At 48.7% G+C, this 22,646-nt stretch overlaps 1 long non-coding RNA gene across 1 annotated transcript; it reads right to left on the reverse strand.

The window, feature by feature from the left end:
* Positions 1-3,949: 3,949 nt before the first annotated feature.
* LOC121110978 lies at positions 3,950-17,442 on the reverse strand. Its single transcript, XR_006939317.1, has 3 exons — positions 17,148-17,442; positions 12,333-12,533; positions 3,950-6,849 (listed from the first exon to the last, which is right to left on the reverse strand). It is a non-coding gene; the product is annotated as an uncharacterized LOC121110978 (long non-coding RNA).
* Between the last annotated feature and the right edge of the window lie 5,204 nt (positions 17,443-22,646).

Here is a 22,646-nt window from a genome sequence, read left to right on the forward strand (position 1 = left end):
GGATTCCCATAATAGAACCACTGAATGGCTTGGGTTGAAAGGGATCTTAATGATCATCCAGCTCCAACCCCATGCTGTGGACAGGATTGCCAGCCACTAGATTAGGTACCAGATCGATCTGCCCAGGGCCCATCCAACACCTGCCATGGAAATACACTGGGAGACTTTCCAAGGATGAAGAATTCTTCTTGGCATGAGTCCTCCAAAGATCTTGGGCACGCATAAGAAGGCCACTTCCCAAGAGGGCTCAGCAGCAGTGGAGCTGAACCCAGCCCTCAATTATCTGGGGTGGCTGCAAACCTTAAGCTGGGAGAGACCACCCCAGGCAGAAATCAGTCTGCTGGGTGCATCTAGAGAGCAGCAGAGTGCTGCTGGTGCATATAGCCGGCTTGCCAGCCGAGCTCATCCGTAGCAGCAAGGTGATGGAGATCTGCAGTAATTGAATGGGATAAAATACTGTGTGCTGATTTTAAATATTTTTCATTCAGGGATAAATTAGGCTTTAATTAAATGGTGTCATTTAATGCGCTGCCCAATAGATATGATAATTGCTTTCTTTTTTAAGAGGCAGCGTGGTTATAACTACTCATTCGTAAAGTGCTAGCAATGCTAATCCAACCCGGTAGACATACAGATACAGCCATGCTATACATCACACCCCGGCAAGGCCAAGCTGCTCACAACACCCACAGCTCATGCATCCTCTCATCCCCTCCTGCTCCCACCCAGAACTGAGCCCAAATCTCACTGGCAGAGATTTGGCTCTTGGCTCCTTCTTTGTACCAAAAGCAGAACCTGCTGGGAATCCCCTCCTCGTGGGATTTGCCCTGGAGGATGCACTGTGGAAAAGGGATGCCTCACCCTTAGCAGTTACACCAAGTTACAGCAGTTACACCAAGGGCAAGTAGCCCTTTGAGATCGTGCTTTAAGCATGGCACAGGGTGCACTGTGCTTACCCCACATTGCTCACGGCCATCTCCCTCTTTGGGAAACCCATGGTTAGAAGAGCATTGCTCAGAATTAGAAGGGTTGCCCAAAATACCCCTTCCCACCCTATTCTGGATGCCACATCTCCCTCCCTCTGCATCCTGGCTCTGCTCCCCGCTGGGTTAATTCCCCTCGCTCCGAGCTGCCCTCCCTTTCATCCTTGATTTAATGAGCTAAGTCGTGGTTAATGATGCTCCTCTTTTAAAGCAACAAAAGAAACCGGGTTAATATTCAGGGCTGCTCTCTCAGGCTCCCTGCAAACTCCGTCTGGAGCAGATCTGCCATGCGATGCAGCAGGTGGAGTGATGTACGGCGCGGCCGCGACATCTGCACCACAACCATTCTGGTGGTGCAGCCAGCACCCTGGCATGCCAAAACTCCTATTATTTTTTTAGCTGCTATTATTTCTGCAATATTTGTTTGGGTTTTTTTTAATTTCAAGCTGAAATAAAACAAAATATATATATATTTGAGAACAGAGTAGCTAGACACTTGAGAATAATACATGGGTGCAAACACACACACCACAGCAGGTAGTGGGGTGTTTCTGAAGCTAGCAAACCTCCAACACGAGGCTCAGGGTAGCAGGACCAAAGCTTGCATGAGGTGCACCGAAAACAAGCTCCTGTTAGGCAAGGAGCTGTGGAGTGCGCCGTGCTGGCAGTGGGGAAAGGATGGAGCAGCCCTCATCGTTAGCTTCAACAAAGCACACATTTTTCTGGCTCTATAGTGCACTTGCATATTTTAACTCCTATCTTCTGTTCAGCAGCTAAAAAGAGACTTTCATTCCCGCTCTGGCTGCCGCGTCGCCGCTCCCATTCATGGGCTGTCACACAGGCGCTGATCCTGCAGCCCCATAGTGGGGGAAGTCGGGGTGCAGGGATGCCCTGAGCCCCTCTGCAGGCAGGTGGGGTTCTGCAGGCTCCTGGTTTTGCAATCCTGTCACCGCAATGCTGGCAGCGAGGAGGGAATGTCAATCAGCACCGCGGCTAAATTAGCTTTCTGCCCACAGCTCGTCCCAGGAATTCTCACAAACAGAGATATATTTGTATTCGGCAAAAGAAAGACTGTAGGAAACTATAAATGCAACCCATCACCCACAATTAGAAATAAGACAGGGCAGGATCATGAGAAACTTTCTATTTTCATGTCCTTTCACATAACATGCTTATGTATATGTATGTATATTCATATATTCAAGGATTGTTTTAAAGCTATAGAGGATATATCTACATATATAGCATGCATACATACATATTTATCTATCTTTATCTGCACAGAAATAGAGAGAGAGAGAGAGAAGTGCAGATATAGATACAGAGACATAGATGTCGACAGACAAGATAGAGGTAGAGATGAGACAGATAGAAAGATAGACGTAGATGTAGACTACAAGATAGAGATAGAATGATAGATGAAATCATAGGATCATTAAGGTGGGAAAAGACCACTAGGATCATCTATTCCAACCACAAACCTATCATAGAAAGGCTAGATACGTGGAAGCAACCCGAAGAAATGGAGACCCTACTGCCTTTGCCCAAGCCCAGGCACGTTGACACACAAAGATGATTTAGTCCTAGTAGTTCATCTCTTTTTGGATTTGTTTTTATATGGTTTTTTTCCCCTTAAAAACCCAGCTCTGGGAGTCAAGTGAACCTTTCACTATCATAGACTCCTAGAATGGCCTGGGTTGCAAAGGACAACAATGCTCATCCAGTTCCAACCCCCTGCTATGTACAGGGTCACCAACCAGCAGACCAGGCTGCCCAGAGCCACATCCAGCCTGGTCTTGAATGCCTGCAGGGATGGGGCATCCACAGCCTCCTTGGGCAACCTGTTCCAATGAATCACAGCTTTCTTCAACAAGACGACCAGAAAAGGTTGTCCAAACAAAAATCACACATCCAGTCTGCTCTCCCCCAAGGCACAGGACCTTCAGAGCCCCAGATATTGCTCAGGGCACCAACCAGAGCAAAACCAAAAGGAACTCTTAATCAGTGATAGATCCCAGGAACAGCTCCCTGCAAAATCCCAAGGGCCAACACACGGCCCCAGCACCCTTCTTGCTGCCTCTCCCACCTATTCTGCAGAAGGCACTTTCACCAGCACTAAACTTACCAAAAACCCCATTAAAAAAAAAAAACCTTATTTGTTGGGAAAGTGTGGGAGGTGAAAGGTTTTCTTTAAGCAGATTTAAAGCGAAAACCATTAGCGGTGCATTGTTCATCCCGTTCCTTTACTCATGACAACAGAACAAAATGATCTGATCTAAGCAAAACTTCTGGTTTCATAGCAACTACGAATATACATTTTTTTGGTGGGGAAATATAATGCAAATCAGTGCTTATGTGCAGAAATTGTGGCTGCTTTATTTCCTGTACTCACGTCTGTTGGAACAATATTAAAATATATTTTAAGTAAATGGTTTCCTGAAAAATAATCACAATAATAATAATAATAATAATACCACTGTAGTTTAAAAGTCCAAAAACATATGTATATAAAAAAAAACCTTCTATGATTAAGTTCTTAAAAGTAATAGCAGTGTTCAGCTCTTATGTAACGCTTTGCATGAGAGCTCAGATAACTTTTGAAGACAACCGGATGCATTAGCCCTCCTCCAGCTCTGAGAAGCAAGAGCTGTTTCCCTTTGGAAACCAAAAATAAGGTTCCAAAGCATCTTCTACACTGAAGAGGACATCTGCACTAAGATCTCCATCCCCAGGCAGTGACGCCAAAGACGAATGGTGGCAGGTCGCTCCCTCTGGCCTCTAAACTTGGCTGAAAGTCACAAGCAAAAATATAAGTAACAGGTTGCCCAAGGAGGCTGTGGATGCCCCATCCCTGCAGGCATTCAAGGCCAGGCTGGATGTGGCTCTGGGCAGCCTGGTCTGCTGGTTGGTGACCCTGCACATAGCAGGGGGTTGGAACCAGATGAGCATTGTGGTCCTTTGCAACTCAGGCCATTCTAGGAGTCTAGGATTCTATGATAAATTTATCACGCAGAGGATTTTTATGTGTCTTGATTCTCAGACACATGCCATCAACCAGCTCTGAACGTGTGGCCTTCAGTCCAGCCAGGGAGGTAACAGTTAAAATTTAGGTGAAGGGGAGCAAGACGTGTTGAATCATGATTTCTGGGCAGCTACTTAACCAAATCAACATCCCCATCAAAGCAAAATTTGGCCAGTCTAGGTTTTGCCTTTAATCTTCTTCATTTTCTGCAAAATACAGAAAACTTTTCCTTTGAGGTAATCAACTCTGGAGTTTCCAGGGCTGTTTTATCAGCAATTCCTCCCACAGGGTTCCACTTCTGGAATTTCCCTTCCCCAAGTGGAAAGTTGGGGGAAAAAAAAAGGAGTTTCACTGCCCTTCCCATAAGGAAAACTCCTTCACTGCACTTCAGACCCTTTATTTCTTTTCCTGTCCCTGATGAACAATGACAGAGAAATATTGCCACACAATATAAAATATTAAACACCTGTTGTAAATGTTGAATTACATACAAATAGAGCCTGGCAAGGATAATACTCAATACATTGTTTACATTGCTACTGATTAATATTGGAGATTAAAATTAATACTCACATAATATAAACATCAACATGCTTTTAGTGTGCAATTAAGCCGAACGATTTCATCAGCACAAAATGTTCTCATCCTTGCAAAACAAGGCAAGCTAAAACCCAAGTCGGCCTGAAAATATCAACAAAATCAGATTCCCTCCTGCAAGAGATCTGGATTGTGAAAGATGCTTTTTCCACTATGGAAAATCATTTTCCCAACCTGGAAGGAGAGCACGACCAATGCTGCAGTATCCTGTGGCCTTCTGCATCATCATATCCATCTTCACCAATACAACAGGGCCATGAAAGCCAGCAGTGTTTTCTTTCCTGTTAGATGGGATGATTTAACACAGTGGTTGGGTGTGAAGCACACTGAGTTGCCCTTTGGTATGGCTCACCCCTGTTGAAATCTCAGCTGGAGTGCCATGGGAGGATCCAAAGTGGGCAGAGCGCCATAGGTTGAAGGAAAGATGATGAAAACAGAACCCAATGATGAAGAACTGAAGGAAACGGGCAAAAAGAAAGAGAGGGGAGCCTTTCCAACAGACCTCAGAGGCAGAATGTCCCTTCAGGGAAAGGAGTGCATGGTTCTCCTTGTCTATGATGGGTAGGATGTGATATGGTGGATCAAAGCGCAGCACATGCGTGTGACACTTGAGGAGACCTCCCTAATGACAGGGTTAATTAAGGACAGGTATGAATTAGCCTGGGAAGTAAAGGAGTGCAGCACTGGAAACACTTAAGAACAAGTTAGGCAAATGTGTAGGAACAATGTAGAAAAACGTCAATCATTTCTAGCCAACAGTAAACATGATGACATGTTTAATGCCATCAGTTTTCCCCAGTTACCCTCATCCTTGGCTTTTTCCCTTCCCAGGAGCCAATCCTGATGGATTTTAGCACCTGGGAGCTAAGAGGTGCACTGGCTCCCCAGCAAGCTCCCAGAGGCCAAGATGAGTGCAGACCAAGGCCAGGAGATGTCTGCAGGGAACCCCCTTTCAGACATCCCACAACCCAAGGACAGTATTGCTCCACTTTGAGGACCCATACCCGGTGCCTCCGCAGGGAATGAGCGAGGTGTAAAGCCAAGAAGAAGAAATGTGGGCATGTAATCAGGTGTCAGCACGCATCCTGGTGATAAAGCACACCATATGTCCCAGCTCCGATGTAAATCATCCTCGGATGACATCGTTATGGAGCATCTGAGAACATACGCCTGTCCCTTATGCTTTCTCCCTCCTTCCTACTCACTGCCAAGCTCTAAATAGCTAAACATGGCTAACCTCTGACACTGCATGGAAAGGATGTGCTGCATCCCCAAAGCTCAGAGACTGCTCATCCCACATCTCCTGGTCACCCTCAAGAGGCAGGCGAAGGCCATGCAGTGGGTACACAACACACAGGAGACATCTCATGCTCAGTATATGGCTCTGGATACTCTCTGCCAGACTGCAAGGGGTCTGGTGCCCAGGCATACACAATTTGCGTTAGCAGTGCAGATGATTGACTGAAGAGTGCATTACAGTAACTCTGGGCTGGGAGGGCTGCAAGGCGTCTGGAAGGCAGACGACTAGCAACGATCTGAATAAATTCACAGTGATCATTTGGAAGGAGCTAGACCAAACCTGGAGAAGTAAAGAGCCGCATTTGGGATGGATAACTGCACCAGCCAAACTGGAGAACAGCTTTTGGGGAGGTGTGGAATCCCAAATAGATCCTGAGGCTGTGGTGGCCCAGAGTGGATGCTGACGAGCAACCAGATGCAGTCAGCCCACGTTGGGAGGATTAAGGACTTACTGAGGTAAAAATAAAAAAGCAAACATTTTATCTACATTACCCAGAGACAGTGATAACTGGATACGTCCCGCTGCAGGTTTTGCAATAAGCAGCCTCACATCAGTGATCAGGCACCAAAAAGGGGCTCCTGGGACAGGTCACAGCTCTGTGACTGCTTGCTCTCAGGTTCTTCTGACCTCCTGCACCTTCCCAGAAGTGAGATTCTTTTATTTTTACCCATTCCATAGAATTTCTGCAGTAAACACATATCTTGCTGCACCTTTCCTGGAACGGCTGCGCGACCTCATTCTTCGCTCAATCACAGCTTTCCATGAATTTTTGCAATGTTCCTTTCCAAACCACTCCTCTGGAGCTGGCTTTCCCCTCGGGTGGGTCCCTCCATCCCCAGCTGAGGGCTGGGCACAGCACAGGGGAGCAGGAGTTGTCCCCTGAGCAGTCACCGTACCTATTGTTCTCTGCATCCGCTGCTGCCGCCAGGGGAGGAAATCAGCTTTATCTGAAGCAAAGAAAGACATCAATTAGGAAAGTTATCAGGGAAAATTTCCTGGCAATAGAGTAGCAATGCACGGGAACAGGCAATGCAGGCAAGCTGTGGAAACAGCCATATTTTTAAGAAAATAGATGTATGGGAATGTTCTCCATGCGCCATCTCCAATGTCAGCACTTTGTCCAACTGATCCCCTCCCACCCTTCTTACAGGGTTCCTCCCTTCTGACTCCAGCACATCACTGGTCCCTCCTGGCCTTACCCTGACTCTGCAAGGTGCAGGAGGAGATTTGGGTGAGGGTGGGCACCTTGCCATCCTTGGGGAGCTGATCTCAGATGGGGAAGGTGAATGGAGGCAACCAACGCTAGCCCACTCCATGGGGCTGCTTCTTTACCACTGTGCTCTGGAGCCCACCCAAGCACCATGCACGCAGGGAGCCCTTGCTAATGGGAAAACCACCTGTCCCTCCTCTGCAAGAAGAGAAAAAGGAGAAAAAAAAGTAGTGTTTTCCTTCTGCTAGCCCCAGCCAAGCAAACAAACAGACCACCCAAAAGGTTCCTTGTAACCAAATTACCCTTTTGGAATAGAATGTAGGAGGAGAAAAGAAAAGAGGGTGCCACGTGCTGCAGTTTGGTACAGAGCAGAGCAACCCTCTTGGCTGCTCCACTGCCTGGGGTGGGGGGGGGGCTTATATTTATTTATGTGCTGGGAAGGGGAAGGGGTATTGAATGATGAGAGCTGGTGCTCACTTGGCACCAAGAGGCACCTCACACTTCTGTCAGTTGCCAACAAGCTGCTCCTGGCATACTCCACTCCCAGCATCCCTGCCCTTCCTGTCCAACATCCCCATTTCAGGCTGGGTGTTGGTAAAAATTTCTTCTCTGAAAGAGCAGTGATGCAGTGGTACAGCTGCTCAGGGTGTGAGTGGTGGGGTCACCGTCCCTGGGGGTGTTACAGAGCCGTGGAGATGTGGCACTGAGGGATGTGGGCAGTGGGCACAGTGGGGGCAGGCTGGGGTTGGGGATATGGGAGGGCTTTCCCAACCTGAATGGTTCTACGATCCATCTGCTAGCAAGCCCATAATAGTAACACAGGTGCGCCCAGATCACACTGTGTAGAGGAGCATCTCTCCCCTGAGTCAGTCAGCCCCTGAGATCCACATCCATCTCTCTCCATTTCAACTTCATGAATGTACGCTGCTTGTTTCCAGCTGGCAAAATAAATATGGCCAGTGCCAGGCTGAGGCTCCCTGGGGCCTTGCAGGTCTGCTTGGGAGGCTCATGTCAGGGAAAAGCACTGGCAAAGAGACATATTTTGGCTACTGTGCTTGTGTTTGAAGTTTCTATAGCTACCGAAGGTGAGGGAAATGCTCCCATGTGCCACTTTTGAGTGGAGTTGGGGGAAATAGCACACATCAGAAAGGGGTTTGGATTTCCCATATTTAAGCAGTTCTCACCCTCTCCATGCCCCTTTCCAGGTGGGACATTTGGCCGTGTTAGTGATGCTTCACAGAGCGCAGGGATCAGATTGCAGGGGCAGATGCCACACAGATTCCCTGCAGAGCCATGGGCAGTGCTGGCCAAGGAGCCCAAAATCAGCTGGGGAGCAAATAGGCTTGTGGTCCTGGGCACCAACGCCATGTGCTGCTGGGTATCCTTGTTTGGATCCTTCAGAAATGCTTGGAAATGCAAGTCCTTCATTTTTCCTCCCTTTTCCTTTTTACATCAATCCTTCTGCACGTGCACGCACAGCATGCAATGGATAACCTTTAAGTCAGTTGTATTTTTGCTTTCAGATACCAGGTAATCCAGCCCTGGGAGCAGGACAAAAAGGACCAGAGGATGGATAAAAGAGGAAAAACCTTCCAAAAGCCAAAAGCACCCCTCCGAGCCCTGAGACCACCTTTGCATTCTGCTCCCTGCATCCGCAGCTCTCTGCAAAATGGTCAAACCTGCTTTCCTTCTCAAAACAACGAGCCAGTCTTTTCCTTGCATTAAGGAATAATGCACGCTCTGTTATACGCAGTGCTGAAATTGCTCCAGGGGGACGGAGGGGTACTCAGACCCGAGATGATGGATTGGGTGTGAGGACAATTTCCTCAATGGGGTTCAGGTATTTGAGTCCTAGCAGCAATAGGACCCGTTTTGTTTGGGGATCGAGGTGTTTCTGAAGGTGTTATCCGGATCCAAGGCATTTCTTCTCCTTCTGCCAACTGCTGGGACACAGCAATCCAGAATGATGTGCTCACATCACTCTTTTTTTTTCTCCACATTCTTGAAACAATGCAGTTATTTTTCCACCATGCACACACACGCATGCACTGATGGTGTTGTCCCTCAGTACTCATGAATTAAGAAAATGAGAGGCTCAGGAAGTCAGAGGTTGGGTTCACACAAACATCCAGAAGTTCAAATATTTTCCCAAAGCTGCTCTGAACTTTGCATGACCTTCTTTGGACCAGAAATGTGAAGCAACCCGTGTTCCCCTGGGGATTACCAACACGTCATGAATCTTGCAACGCCTGCAGCATCACCAGCAGAAAATGCTTTCCCTGAAGCATCCAAGTGACCTTGGCTTCAGCTGCTCACCAAGACCAAGAGGGCTGGGCCCTGGGTGGTGGTCAAATGGCAGAAGTCTCTTTGGATGGCTTCCAGGTGGATGTCATCAGAGAGGTGTGGCCAGAAGGGCGAGGGAGGGGATCTGCCCCTCTGCTCTGTGCTGTGAGACCTCACCTGGAGCACTGCGTCCTGATGGGGAGTCCTCAGAACAGGAGAGGTGTGGCATCCAGAGGAGGGCCACGAAAATGGTCCCAGGGATGGAACACCTCCTTATGAGGTCAGGCTGAGAGTTGGGGCTGTGCAGCCCGGAGAAGAGAAGGCTCCAGGGAAAGCTAATGAGCACCCTAATTTTGTTGTAGGTGTCCCTGCTCTTCATTTAGAGGAGTTCAACCAGAGGGCCTTTACAGATTCCTTCCAACTCGAATGATTCTGTGTCCATTATTCCATTATGTGGCCTTCAGGCCTTCCTCCACCCATCTTCAAGAGCCAGGACACTGAAAGTAAGGAGCAATTGTCCTCATGGAGCAGAGCCACCTGCCCTGAGCACCAATCTGCCAGCATGGGTGTCCATCACCAGGACACTGGAGGAAGGCTTGAAGGTGACAAATGCACACCACACAGTAAGACTGCTATTCTGCAATTCCTGCCCTGATTTATGCCCAGCCTGCTAAATGCTGTGCACACATCCAGCAGTGGCACATCTTTATCTTCGTTACAGAATCGGTCTCTTCCTGCAGGAGGGAGATGAGTCAGTGCTGAGCCCAGCACTGCGTCCTGCAGATATCCACAGAGTAACAACCCACCCAGAAGCAGAAATGAACACGGGCATCCTGGTGGACGTTTTCTATCTGCTCACTGAGATTACATGATATCTCATGACGTTAAGATCACTCCACTTCTTTACTCTATCTCACCAACCAAACAAAGCTACCTCAGGTCGGTGTTTTAGCCATAAGTTGCTTAACAGCATGCAAATATTTCTACTGTTGCCCCTAACAAGCAATTTGCTATTTTTGCTGTTGCCCAAAATGCCAGAAGATTAACAATCTCTCCCCTGGGTCTACAGAATCTCCTTTTACCACTGAAACTAATTATGATGTTAACTACTAATGCTGCCGGAGGAGAGCTAATGAGTTGCGAGGCGGTGGGTGTTTTTATCACCCATGCACAAAGAGCTACAGCAGTGCAATGTGCAGCACCAACAGAAAACTTCTGCAGTGGCCATGAGCTGCCTTGACAAAGAGAAAACCACAAAGGAGGAAAAGCCACTGCTCTGGAGCACCTCCTCCTGCCCCCATCACCCTCAGTGCCGTGGAAATGGGATTGATGGGATGCCCCATTGCTTTAACACCCCCAGGGTGCTGTCATCCTCAATGAGTTAATGTTGTTAAATCCTTCTGGGATCAACTAGGAAATGCTGTAGGAGAGGCACTTTTGAAGACAGCCCCCCAAACAGCATTTCTGCATTCCCTTCTCATCCGAGTGGGAAGGGTCTGGAAGGAGATAAGCAGGTCACCTGCTCCTCATGGAGAAGTTGGACGTCCAGCCAAAAATCATAGAATCACAGAACCATTCAGGCTGGGAAAGACCTACAAGATCCCCAAGCTCAAGCCCAGCCCACCCCACCGTTCCCACTGCCCACATCACTCAGTGCCACATCTCCGCGTTCCTCAACACCTCCAGGGATGGTGACCCCACCACCTCCCTGGGCAGCTGTGCCACTGCATCACCACTCTCTGTGAGAAGCAATTCCTGACCCTCCCTCCCCTGGTGCAACTTGAGGCCATTCCTTCTCATCCTAAATTTGACCATAGGCATTGGTGGTACTGTCACCTTCGCTTTGGACCTTCCTCCTCAAGCAGTCAGTTTGGACTCCTTCTTGTCCCCACACCAGCACTGGTGAAGAAGCATTTCTGGGAGCAGACCTGGAACTGAAGAGCATCACCAAGGCACTCGGCATGAGTATTTCCAATGGTGGACACCTAAAACTCCTTGATCCTATTTGTGTTCACTGAAGCTATAGAATGTTAATAGCTATTCTCAGTCATGCCACAGCTCACGTTCATTAAACCTTGTGGAAACATCTCCATCCTTGGGGACACCCAAGGTCAGGCTGGGTGGGCTCTGAACACCTGATGAAGCTGTGGGTCTCCCTGTTCACTGCAGGGGGTTGGACCAGATGGCCTTTACAGATCCCTTCCAACTCAAAAGAGCTTGGGAGTAGGACAGCCCTTAGAATGAGCCCCAGTAGAGAGGGTTGCACGGACACACCTGCACACTTTTCAGCTCCCTGCCCATCCTCTACCGTGACCAATTTGCATTCCCATCCACAATTCACCCAGCATCTCACTTGTCTCTCAGCAGGTGATTTGCCTGCACATCACCAGTTTTCAACCTATGGATTCATGGCCTTAATTATGCTCACACCAAAAGCAGCAGCTTCACCACCACAAAGCAGCCTCCACAGCTGCCAGCCTTCCTGCCTGGCTCAAATAACTCCCCAAATCCTCTGCAACCAACTTCCTACACCTTTCCCATCTCCACTAGTTCGAGGGTAAGAACATTTTTACATTGTATTCTTTGATGCATCATTCAAAGGCTTCAATAACTACATCTCAGGTTTCATAACCTTTCCTGAGCACTACCTACCACCATTGTTTTCGTCTGGGACTTTCTGTTGCTCAAAAATCCCTACATAAAAGCATTAGTTCCTGGCATCTGGGTCGAATTCATGGCTGGAAATTGTGTCAATCTATGTGTTTGTAAGCTTTTTCTGCATCTGGCACGGGCAGACAGCAGTTCTCTGCATCCTGGGGAGAAATCACCTCTTCGAGAACATCCCTTCCCTTGTTATGATGAATTCTGAAGGAAGAGAACAAAGCATACGGTGCAGGCAGGTAGGAAAAAGGAGGTCAACGCACATCAGAGACTCACCCAGCTCTGGCAAACTTCTGGATGTGGGGCAAGGAGCATTTGCAAGGGAGATGCTGCTGAAGGAAAGCTGTTTTCCCCTAATTTTCCCTTCTTCATCACCCTTCTCATGCCCACAGCAGAAGGGCAGGCTGCTTCTCCTTTAGAAAGCACACTGGTCCCATCCCAGGTAAAATGGAGAGTAGGAGGCGCAAGCTTCTCTCCCTGAGGTGATGAGAAGAAGGAGAGGAAGGGGAAGAGCACGAGTTAAACATTCAGACACTTCATCCCCAACATCAAATCCCTTCCAGGGATCACCCTTCCAGGATGAGGAGCCAAAAACTCAACTCAAACCAGCAGCTGTAAGGGTTGCAAGGGAAGTGACAGATGCTTGAGGACCTGCATCTTGCAGGGCCTTCTTAGGCATCGTGGGCTCTCATGCCTCCATACAAACATTCTTTTCAAGGAACACTATCTGAACAACAAAAAAAAATGTTCCTGGGAAGGGCAGCGGTTCACATTGAGTCTGTATGCTGTTTATTTTGTTTTACAGTGGCAGCAAATGTGCAGGGATGGAGACGCTTGACCACATAGTGAGAGTTTTTAGAGCACGTGATGGTGAGCAAACCCTGCAGGCAGCTGGAGCTGAGCAAGCCCTGGCTGAAAAAGATGAAGGAAAAAAAAAAGAAATCAAAGCAAAACTGATTACTTTTGCCTGGAGAGGTTTGTTTTTGTTTGTGTCTTCTCTGGGAAAAAAAAAAAATGGAAGAAAAAACAGCATATTTCAGGGGTGAGGAGGGGAGAAATAGTAAAAAGCTCTGTCTTCCTCTTTCTGGCTAGACCCAAGACGGCTCAGCCCAGGAGCAATGCTAGTGGGCATCCTCAGATGTGCAGGTGAGACATCCCATCCCACCCAGCTCAAGCTTTTAAGCTAAGACTCCCACAAGGCAGTGTCACTTGTCAATGGGAAGCAGAGGAGGGGGGACCTGTGGGACCATGTTAATGATGCACACACATCTCAGCCCTGTGCCCACCTCCAGACCATTTCTCCACCACATTGCAGCCTCTCCTCATGCCTCCTTTCTTTCTTTCCTAAGCCCCATGGCTCAGTTCTGGACCCAGGGCCAGAAGGTTCTTCCTTGTTTCATTTGCTTTCACATTGTATTTCCCCTTCAATATATATCCTTCCAGCTCCAGACGCTTGTTCACAAGGTGCCACATTTCTGATTGCTGTCATAAATCCTTAAATCCTTTGGGCTGTCTGGTCTGGTGTCCTTGCCCATGGTAGTGTTTGGAACTGGAAGGGCTTTAATAATAGAATTATAGAATCATTCTGGTTGGAAAAAAAACCTCTAAGAACATCAACTCCAACCACCAACCCACCCCACCGTGCCCACTGTCCACATCCCTCAGTGCCACATCTCCACAGTTCTGGAACACCTCCAGGGATGGTGACATCCCCATCTCCCTGGGCAGCTGTGCCACTGCATCACCACTCTGTCAGAAGCAATGTTTCCTCCTAATATCCAACCTGAAGGTCCCTTCCAACCCAAACCGTCCTGTGATACCATGAAATCTACGTCAGATGACCGTGCTCCTCTGACACTATCAGCAGGCTGCTGAGCTTGGACCAAAAATGCTCTTTTTTATGTTTATTTTCCCTGGGGTTTTATTTCGCCAAGCAAAACCTGCCCTTGTTTTGGTGGGGGCATTTGTTGGGCATAGTGCATGGGTGGGCTCTGCAGGCAATGGGCCGTTTGGCCACCATGGGCACCAAGTATGCATCCCCTCTGAGAGCCTGCAAATAAGACATTGCAAGTGTCCCACCTGCAAGGAGAGACTGGTGAAACCTGAATGCTGTCTGACACCAGGACTACACAGCTGTTCCACGGATGTTCTTGGAGCAATTGGTTTGTCTATGCACTGGAGAATCGAGATGGGAGAAAGGCAATTACAGACGAGCTTGGTATCATATTATGGATTGCTGCTGCTGCTGTTAGTGTTATTGTCCTCTTCCCTTTGAGCCTTATTATATGAGAGCCAAGCTCTCCTGAAATGTCAGCAGGCACCATGCACTTGAAAGTCCAGCCCTGCAGTGCCCTGGAAATCTTGTTGATTGCTGTAGACATTATACAAACATAGGAAACCACAGTAAGACTGCCCTCAGGCAACTCCCAGCCCTCAACAGCAGCAAACTAGAGGCAGCAAGGGCATCCTTCCATGCAACACAGCCTAGTCAATATCATAGAATCATAGACTCATCAAGGTTGGAAAAGACCATTAAGATCATCTAGTCCAACCACCAAATCTCACAGAACCATAGAATGGCCCGGGTTGGAAGGGACCTCAAGGATCATGAAGCTCCAACCTCCTGCCACAGGCAGGGCCACCAACCTCCACATGTAATCCCAGCCCAGGCTGCTCAGGGCCCCATCCAACCTGGCCTTGAACACCTCCAGGGATGGACGGGGCATCCACAGCCTCTCTGGGCAGCTGTTCCAGCACCTCGCCACTCCCATAGTAAAGAACTTCCCCCTGACATCCAACCTAAATCTTCCCTCCTTCAACTTAAAACCATTTTCCCTTGTCCTGCTATTATCTGCACTTGTTATCCTAATGGTCCTTCCCTTATCCTTGTTCCAGGGTCCCCGTGTGCACTCCTGTTTTCCTGTATCCTCAAAGCGAGCTCCCATGTTCTTCAAGCGGGATAGAGGAAGGTGCCTCCTTGCACTCCCATCCATATCCAGAGCTTGCCATCTACCTTATTAGAGATAAACAGCATTATCTCTAATAACTCTCTCTAGAGTTATCATCTCTAATACCTCTCTCCAAAGAGAACTAGGCAGTTGAGCAGTGGGCCCAGGAGAACCTTGTGAAGTTCAAGAAAGCCAAGTGCAAGGTCTTGCACCGAGGTCATAGTAACCCCCTCCTTGCTGCACCCTCCCCCCCCCCATGGAGTAAAAGAGGTGAGAATTAGACTGCACAGAAAAGTTCTTTACCATAAAGTTGGTAAGATAGTGGCACAAGTTGCCCAGAGAGGCAGTGGGTGCCCCATCCCTGCAGACACCCAAGGTCAGGCTGGACGGGGTCTGAGCACCTGATGGAGCAGTGGGTGTCCCTGCTCATTGCAGGGGAATGGGACCAGATGGCTTTTAAGGGTCCTTTCCAATTCAAGCAATTCTCTGATTCCACCAGATTCCTCCTGTTTTTCCACCAAAACCAACTGGAGTATACTTCAGGGCTTTCCTGGAGGTAGCTCACTCAGAAATGGCAGATCTGGTTTTCACATTTAACTGTGTAGAGGTACTCAGAGAGCCAACGCCAGCCCGGGAGAGCTCTACTTTCAAGTACCCAAACTTCAGGAGGATCAGAAGTGCTGGGCTTCCTCCAAGCCACCCCATGGCCAAGATGGGACAAGTGGAGCCACGTCTGCTGCTTTCCAGCCCATAGACCTGCTCACGGTTAATGCTTCCCCTGAACTTTCCCTCTCTGTGGGCTGCATAGCACAGATAATTGTTGACTTCACCCCTCTGCAGGGCGTGGGAGGTTTGAGTTTCACCAGCCTCAGAAGACAGAGCTCTGCTTGCAGCAGCTCTTGCTGCCTCCCGAGGAGTTATATTTGCTCTTCCTTTCCTCACTGTTTCCCTTAAGCTAAAATAAAACATCCCAGACTGGAAGAAACAAAAAAAAATGAAAAGAAATAGGGGAGCATGTTTTGCTCCCAACGTCTGGACAAACATATCCCATCCCAAGCCTTAAATAGAGCTAATGGGATGAGTCAGTGCAAGCTTGCTGGGATGCTGCAGCTGCAGAAGCTAACGAGAGAACGAGGCAACGGAGCCTCCACTGGGACAGCTGCTGCCTTCAGCCTTCTATTTTTTCCCCACCAAAACACAGCAATCACGTGCGAAGGAGTCGCCCGCTGCGCGGTCCTCCTGGGAAGGTGCGCTTTGCATCAGATCAGCAGCAACGGTTTGGCCTTTTGGCCACGAGGAGTTTGCGGTTTCTTACGCTTGGTTGGGTTTTTTGCTACCTCAGACCACCTCTCCCCAGATTTAACGGAGTGCTGAGATGGTATCAAGCGGTGGAGTTGCGTCCTCCCCTCGCCGCGTTTAGGGCTGGCTGGTTAACCTGGTGTTTTTAGCATCGTTTTAAGAGCTGAGGATGCTGAGCGTGGGTCCTTAGGATGGGCACCTCGGCATTCTCAATAGAGAAAGGAGGTTGGGCTGCATCCACGGCAGAAGTCAGGGCAGCCTGCTTCTGCAGCAGGTTCTTCATGCTGCTTTCTTCTGCTCCTCCCCGCATCAGTTTGGATGGACTAAGAGCTAGCCAAAAATACAACCCCATTCGACCAAAAGGTCTATTTTCTACCACAAAATAAGAAGGTGACACTGGCTGTGCTCAGCACCAACAGCAGCCCAAACCACAGCATTCAGTACAGCTTTACTTCTGCAATCAAAGTTACCTGCGTAGGAATCACAGCCTCAGGAGACATAGGAGCAAGCAGGAAACACTTCCCTGTAGATGATCCCACAATCCAGCTTCTAAACTACTGCTAAAACACCTCACTCTATGTCTGTGGTTGCCCTTTTATATTTCTGGGGGACTTTAATTCTCTTCCAAGCTGGCCTTGCAAAAACTACCACCCCCCTGGAAGGAAAGTGGCTGCTTCTAATTTACCATTCATTTACCACTGGGATTCAAATCACCTGCTCATGGCTGGGTGTGAAGGATGCCCTAATGGCACTGACTCAGCTCCATCCAGGGGGAAAAGCCTGGGAAGAACAAGCATAGCTTCCATCTGTCCCAGGTTGAAGCTATTTAAGGTCAAGGACTTACCCAAGGAGAGTCCACGGTGAACCCCAAAGTGTCCTGGTAGCCTGCTGGCTGGGTAATACACATCCAGTGTGATAGTGAGGAATAGGAGCCTTCAGCCCATTGCCCACTCCTACTCCTATTTGGTGCAGCCTCGCAACGTCGTCTTGAAATAAAGAGATCTTTTATTGGACGTTTTCCTTTGTGCAGCTGTCATTGCACACTTTAAAGGCCAGGCTGTAAACATGGAGCAGTACATCCCTGCTCACTAATGCATTTCCAACCAGCGTTCTCACTTCTCTGCTTTGCTTTTCGCAGCTCAGATGACAAAATGCTGATGTGAGCAAATCTAAAATTAATCATCTGAGTGTCTCACAGACTGCCAGGTAACAAGGGCAGCTGAGAATCATCTCTGCAGGATGCACGGACCCTTGAGAACTGCTCATCTTCTTGTTCCTCCTGTCCTTGCTGTGGGTTTGGATTGGAGCAAACCTCACGTCCTCATTCAGCTCTTTGAAAGGGCGGATAATAGCAGGACAAGGGGAAATGGTTTTAAATTGAAGGAGGGAAGGTTTAGGTTGGATGTCAGGGGAAGTTCTTTACTCTGAGAGTGGTGAGGTGCTGGAACAGCTGCCCAGAGAGGCTGTGGGTGTGCCATCCCTGGAGGCATTCATTCATGCCCCATCACTATTCCTCCAATTCAAGCAGCCATGATGTTCCAGAGGGATTAAAGGGTTTTGTGTGAGCATGAGCACTGGGGCAGGCACAGTGCAAATCTGCTGGAGCTCAGAGGCACTTTGCATTGACTCAAACCAGAACCCAGGCCAGTTACGCTCTAGGAATCCTTACTGGATTGCAAAGTCCTTTGGGCTATGGGGAATGTTTGAGCTGATAGGAAAGGCTTTGCAAGCAGGGATTCATTTGCAAGAACTGAGAGCTGGGGCTGTAAGCCAGGGCCCTGGCCCAGCGTGGCAGGCCTCTTTCATTGCTACAGTTCAATAATTATTTGAACTACAGCTGCGTTTTCCCAGAGACTGCCCTGAAAACCCACAGAGAGTTTGATCTACAGCTTGGCAGAGGGTGTGCTGCTGCCTACCTGCAGAATAACTGCATCTGCCTGCCAACAACACGGTCTGAATTCACTGGAGTTTGGGCTGGAATTCACAATATCCTGGCTGCTGAGCACACATTCAGCTTAGTGGGCACTTTGCTAAAAGAAGGAGGAGATGCTTTTCCACCACTGCTGGCTTTTGTTGCTCTGAGAGCACCGTTAGTGGAGGTTCTTTTCCCATTTCATACAGCCCCTTTGCTCTGGCAATGTCTTCAGTCCAGTCAAGTGAGTGCCCCATCCCTGCACACACCCAAGGTCAGGCTTGATGGGGCTCTGAGCACCTGATGGATCTGTGGGTATCCCTGTTCATTGCAGGGGAGTGGGACCAGATAGCCTTTAAGGGTCCCTTCCAACCCAAACAATTATATCATTATGCAACTGTATGATAAGATAGTTCCATGATCCAAATTGGATCCCAAAAAATGGAGCTGTTGGTGGGGTTATAAGCAAATGGGGGATGTTTCTCTGAGGTCAGAGATATGCATTAGGCTGTGCGCATCCAGCAGGGAAGAGGTCCTGGTGACCATCAGCTCCTGGCCAGCTGACCATCACCCACATTCCCACAGGTTTCCAAGCTTGATAGATGAAGGAGGTGACTCATAACAACCAGTGAACGTTTGCCAAAGCCCACCCATCCCCAGCATCCCACTCCTGTGTAGCCACTTGTAACCCCGAGTATGCACAAGGAGAGTCTGAACGAGGGGCCTCTGCAAAGTGGACAACTGCAAACTTGTGATCACAATGTGGGATGTTTCTTCTGTCTTCGCCTTTCGTGGATACTGTGCCAGGACAACTCCCCTCCAGTCATGCTACTCATCCACTTGCTGAGAGCACTTCCTCCAGCTATGAGCTACATCCACATCCAGCATCTTGCTTTCCTATCACACCTATTCCCAACATTTCCCCTTCCTATCACCATCCCCTTTTATAGGACCTTAAAATCATTCAGGTTGGAAAAGACCTCCAAGATCCCCAAGCCCAACCCCAACCCACCCCCACCACATCCCTCAGTGCCACATCTCATGGTTCTTGATCACCTCCAGGAACGGTGACCCCACCACTCCCTGGGCAGCTGTGCCACTGCATCACCACTCATTCTGAGAAGAAATTATTCCTGATATCCAACCTGAAATGGATATTAGAAATGGCTGTTGCATCCTTTCTAGGCAAAAGGTGCTGCAGATGGCATCCACCCATGGCACCCACTGCACAGGCAGTGTCCCCTTGCCTTCGCCATCCCCTTTTTCTGGAGCTGAGCAGAGGTTAACTTTCAATCAGTGCCTCAAGTGTCTGCATTAGAGGCTCCTCTTTGGTCAGAAAAAGTACTTCAGATTGGATTTGTTTTGTCTGAAACGATAAATCCAAGAGCAGGGAGATCAGCTTGAAGCCTTCCAGTATGGAGGCCCGTATCTCATAAATTCCTAAAACCCTCTTTTCTTCAGCCCAGCTCGATCCAACACATTTGTTACTAGGCTAAGATCCAGCAAAGAGTTTTATTTTGAGTGCCAACAGCAAATTTTTATAACCACAGAGTAAACCTTGAAATATGATATGTTTAGATAAGCGATGGGAATGCTAAGAGACTCTCAGCAAATTGAATCAAGAGGTGTGAACAGTTCTGCTTAAAGGACATTCAAAAATAATAGCACCAGGGCTGTGCTGCAAGTTCCAGGAGGAAATATGATAGAGGCAACAGTCAGCAGACCATAATAATGCTGGTTGAATTATAGCTCTGCAAAGACGAGCTATAAAGGAGCAAGAGGAGATGCATAATGATCAGTCCTGAGGCAAGGGCAAGCTCATGGGAAGTTCAGACCCCAGAGAAATACCCCAAGCCTGCCTAACTAGGGCTGCTTCCACTGTATGAAAGAAGTCTCCTTCCCCTGCACATCCATGTCAAAGCAGCCCTATGTATCCCAGTGCATTTTCTTCCTGCGCTGCGCTGGAGCAGGTCCTGTGCTTCCAGATGAAATGCTCAACCCACACCAGCACTGAGCTGCTCACCAGCTACAATTCTACAGCTCTGTGCTGAGCGTACAATCTCCCTGCCCAGGCAGACAGTGACCTTCTTGCCAGCTCAGGGCTGAACCACAGCTGCAGCACAGACCCAAGCTCAAGTCCTTGGCAATCTGAGTGCCCCAGGGAGCTGTTGCAGCCCGTGTCCTCAATCCCTGCCTCTCCTCTCCTCTCTTCTCTGGGGATTCAGGGTCACCACCTTTATCTTTGAAGCACCCCATGGTCAGGCTCCGGGCCAGATGAGCAAACCAGTAACAAACTCCATCGGTGGCCATTGCTTTGTGCGTGGGGCAGAGCTCAGCTGTGCATTAGCAGGGCATCCTCAGGGGGATCGTTGGCGATGGGGATGAACTCCTCCAGGAGCCATCGCAGACCTCCCCATCGCGTGCAAAGAGCACTTTGCTCACCTCGGGAAGGCAAAACAACACATTCTCAAATTAACAGGGACAAAACAACACGAGCTGCTGCTCAGGCTGCCCCAGAGGAGAGGATAATGTGACAAACCCCAAGCAGATGCCGGCCACCTGGCTCCAGGCACGACCCGCAGCAAGCAGCTCCATGCTGTAAAATAAAGACTGGGCTTCGAGAGCCCAATGCTTTCCCATTACACTGATGTGACCAAAGGGAATGGGATTCGGAGTCACTTAACCTGAAATTCAGGTGTACCTCTCATCACGGCTAATATTTCAATGGAAGCCCCACGTTCCATTGTCAGTGTGATGATGGAGAGGGCTCCACTCTTTCTTTTATAACCAATTCCGGCCCCCAAAGCCTGAACTGATGCTGAAACAGAATTTCTTATTTTTTTAAATAAATCCATATCCTGCATTCAGACACAAGGGTGAAGTGAAAGCCACCCAAAATTGCCCCGCGCTTGGCTCCAGGGTGTAGTGGGGTCCTCTCCTGGTACTGAGCCTTGTGTTGATTTCCATGGCAAATGTTTCAAAGGAACAAACTGGGTCTCCTCTCTATTTTTATCCCGTTCCATCACTCCCAGCAAGAACCAGACAAACAGCCCCAAGAAATGCCTCAGAAAGTCTGGAGGACAAAAATAAATGCCCAGACTGTGGTTAGAAGGGCTGAGCTTGGCCGAGCCAACTCGGGCTGGAAAACAAGCAGGCTGTTTTCTTTTAAAATAACTCCAGTGCCCAGAGATGCACAAATGCCATCCCATGGCTCAGAGCTGAGGAGAAGGAGGGAGCAGTGTTGGACAACCCCAGCCACAACGCACGTGAGAGTGAATCTCCCGTAATCCACACGGAACTTCTTTTTCTCCCTTTCCACATCTTCCCTGCCCTCCTCCTCTCTTCAGGTCTGTATCTGGATGTGCCAAAAATAAGCTCAGAAATCCTGCTCTCTCTGAACTCCAGCTGCCCACGGTGAGGGCTGGGGAGCAGATGTGGGACGTGGTGGCTTTGTAGTAATGCAGCCCAGAAGAGTTGGCTTTTCCTCCTGCTTTACCGCAGACTTTCTTGCTGACCTTATCTCCGCAGCTGCTGAAATTTTGGAGGTAGAAATAAATCAAATGGATATGAAAAGAAACACACACAAAAAAAAAAAGACAAGAAAGCAAACTGTGGCTTTTGCAGACCGATGGAGTGTCACCCCACTGATGCCCTCCAGGCCAACACTGAATTAAAAGACTCATGGCAGAGCTGGGCTCAAGGTAAGAGACACACAGACCTATGCAGGGCACAGAGACAGCCTGGTCCTTCCAGGGTGAGAAACCTGGGTCTGTGGATGGGGTATAGAACCATGGGGTATAGTAGGTACTATATATAGTATATACACAGGATATGGTATATAGTATATATACACCATGGGGTATAGAACCAGGAATCACAGAACTGTTAAGGTTGGAAAAGACCTCCAAGATCCCCCAGCCCAACCCACCCCCACCGTGCCCACTGCCCACATCCCTCAGTGCCACATCTCCATGGATCTTGGACACCTCCAGGGATGAGGACCCCATCACCTCCCTGGGCAGCTGTGCTACTGCGTCACCAAGAAGATATTTTCTAGAAACTGAGATGAAGGAACAGAGGAGGGAGGAGGCACCTGCATGTCTTTCAAGAGGAAAATGGGATCATTAACCCGGTAGATCCTTTCCTGAACCTAGGACCAGTGAGCATAGAAACCACCTTGATCAGCAGCAGGTATAGTTGTACCACGCATGTCCTTGCCTACCTCTAAACATGCTCTTACTTGGTACCCTGAATCTTTGGGAGACCCTCATAAGGGATTCAGGATGCTGGCTGTGGGTCCAGGCTGCACGTCTCACTGGCCTGGATGGCAAAGCAAACTCCTCCTGCTCTTTGTCTGCTATAAATGAAGCCACAGCTGTCTAAACTCTGCCGTATTCTTGGCGGCTCTTAAGAAATTCACACAATCCTTAG

This window comes from Gallus gallus, chromosome 5 (assembly GCF_016699485.2).
Source record: "Gallus gallus isolate bGalGal1 chromosome 5, bGalGal1.mat.broiler.GRCg7b, whole genome shotgun sequence".
Taxonomy (NCBI): Eukaryota; Metazoa; Chordata; class Aves; order Galliformes; family Phasianidae; genus Gallus; species Gallus gallus.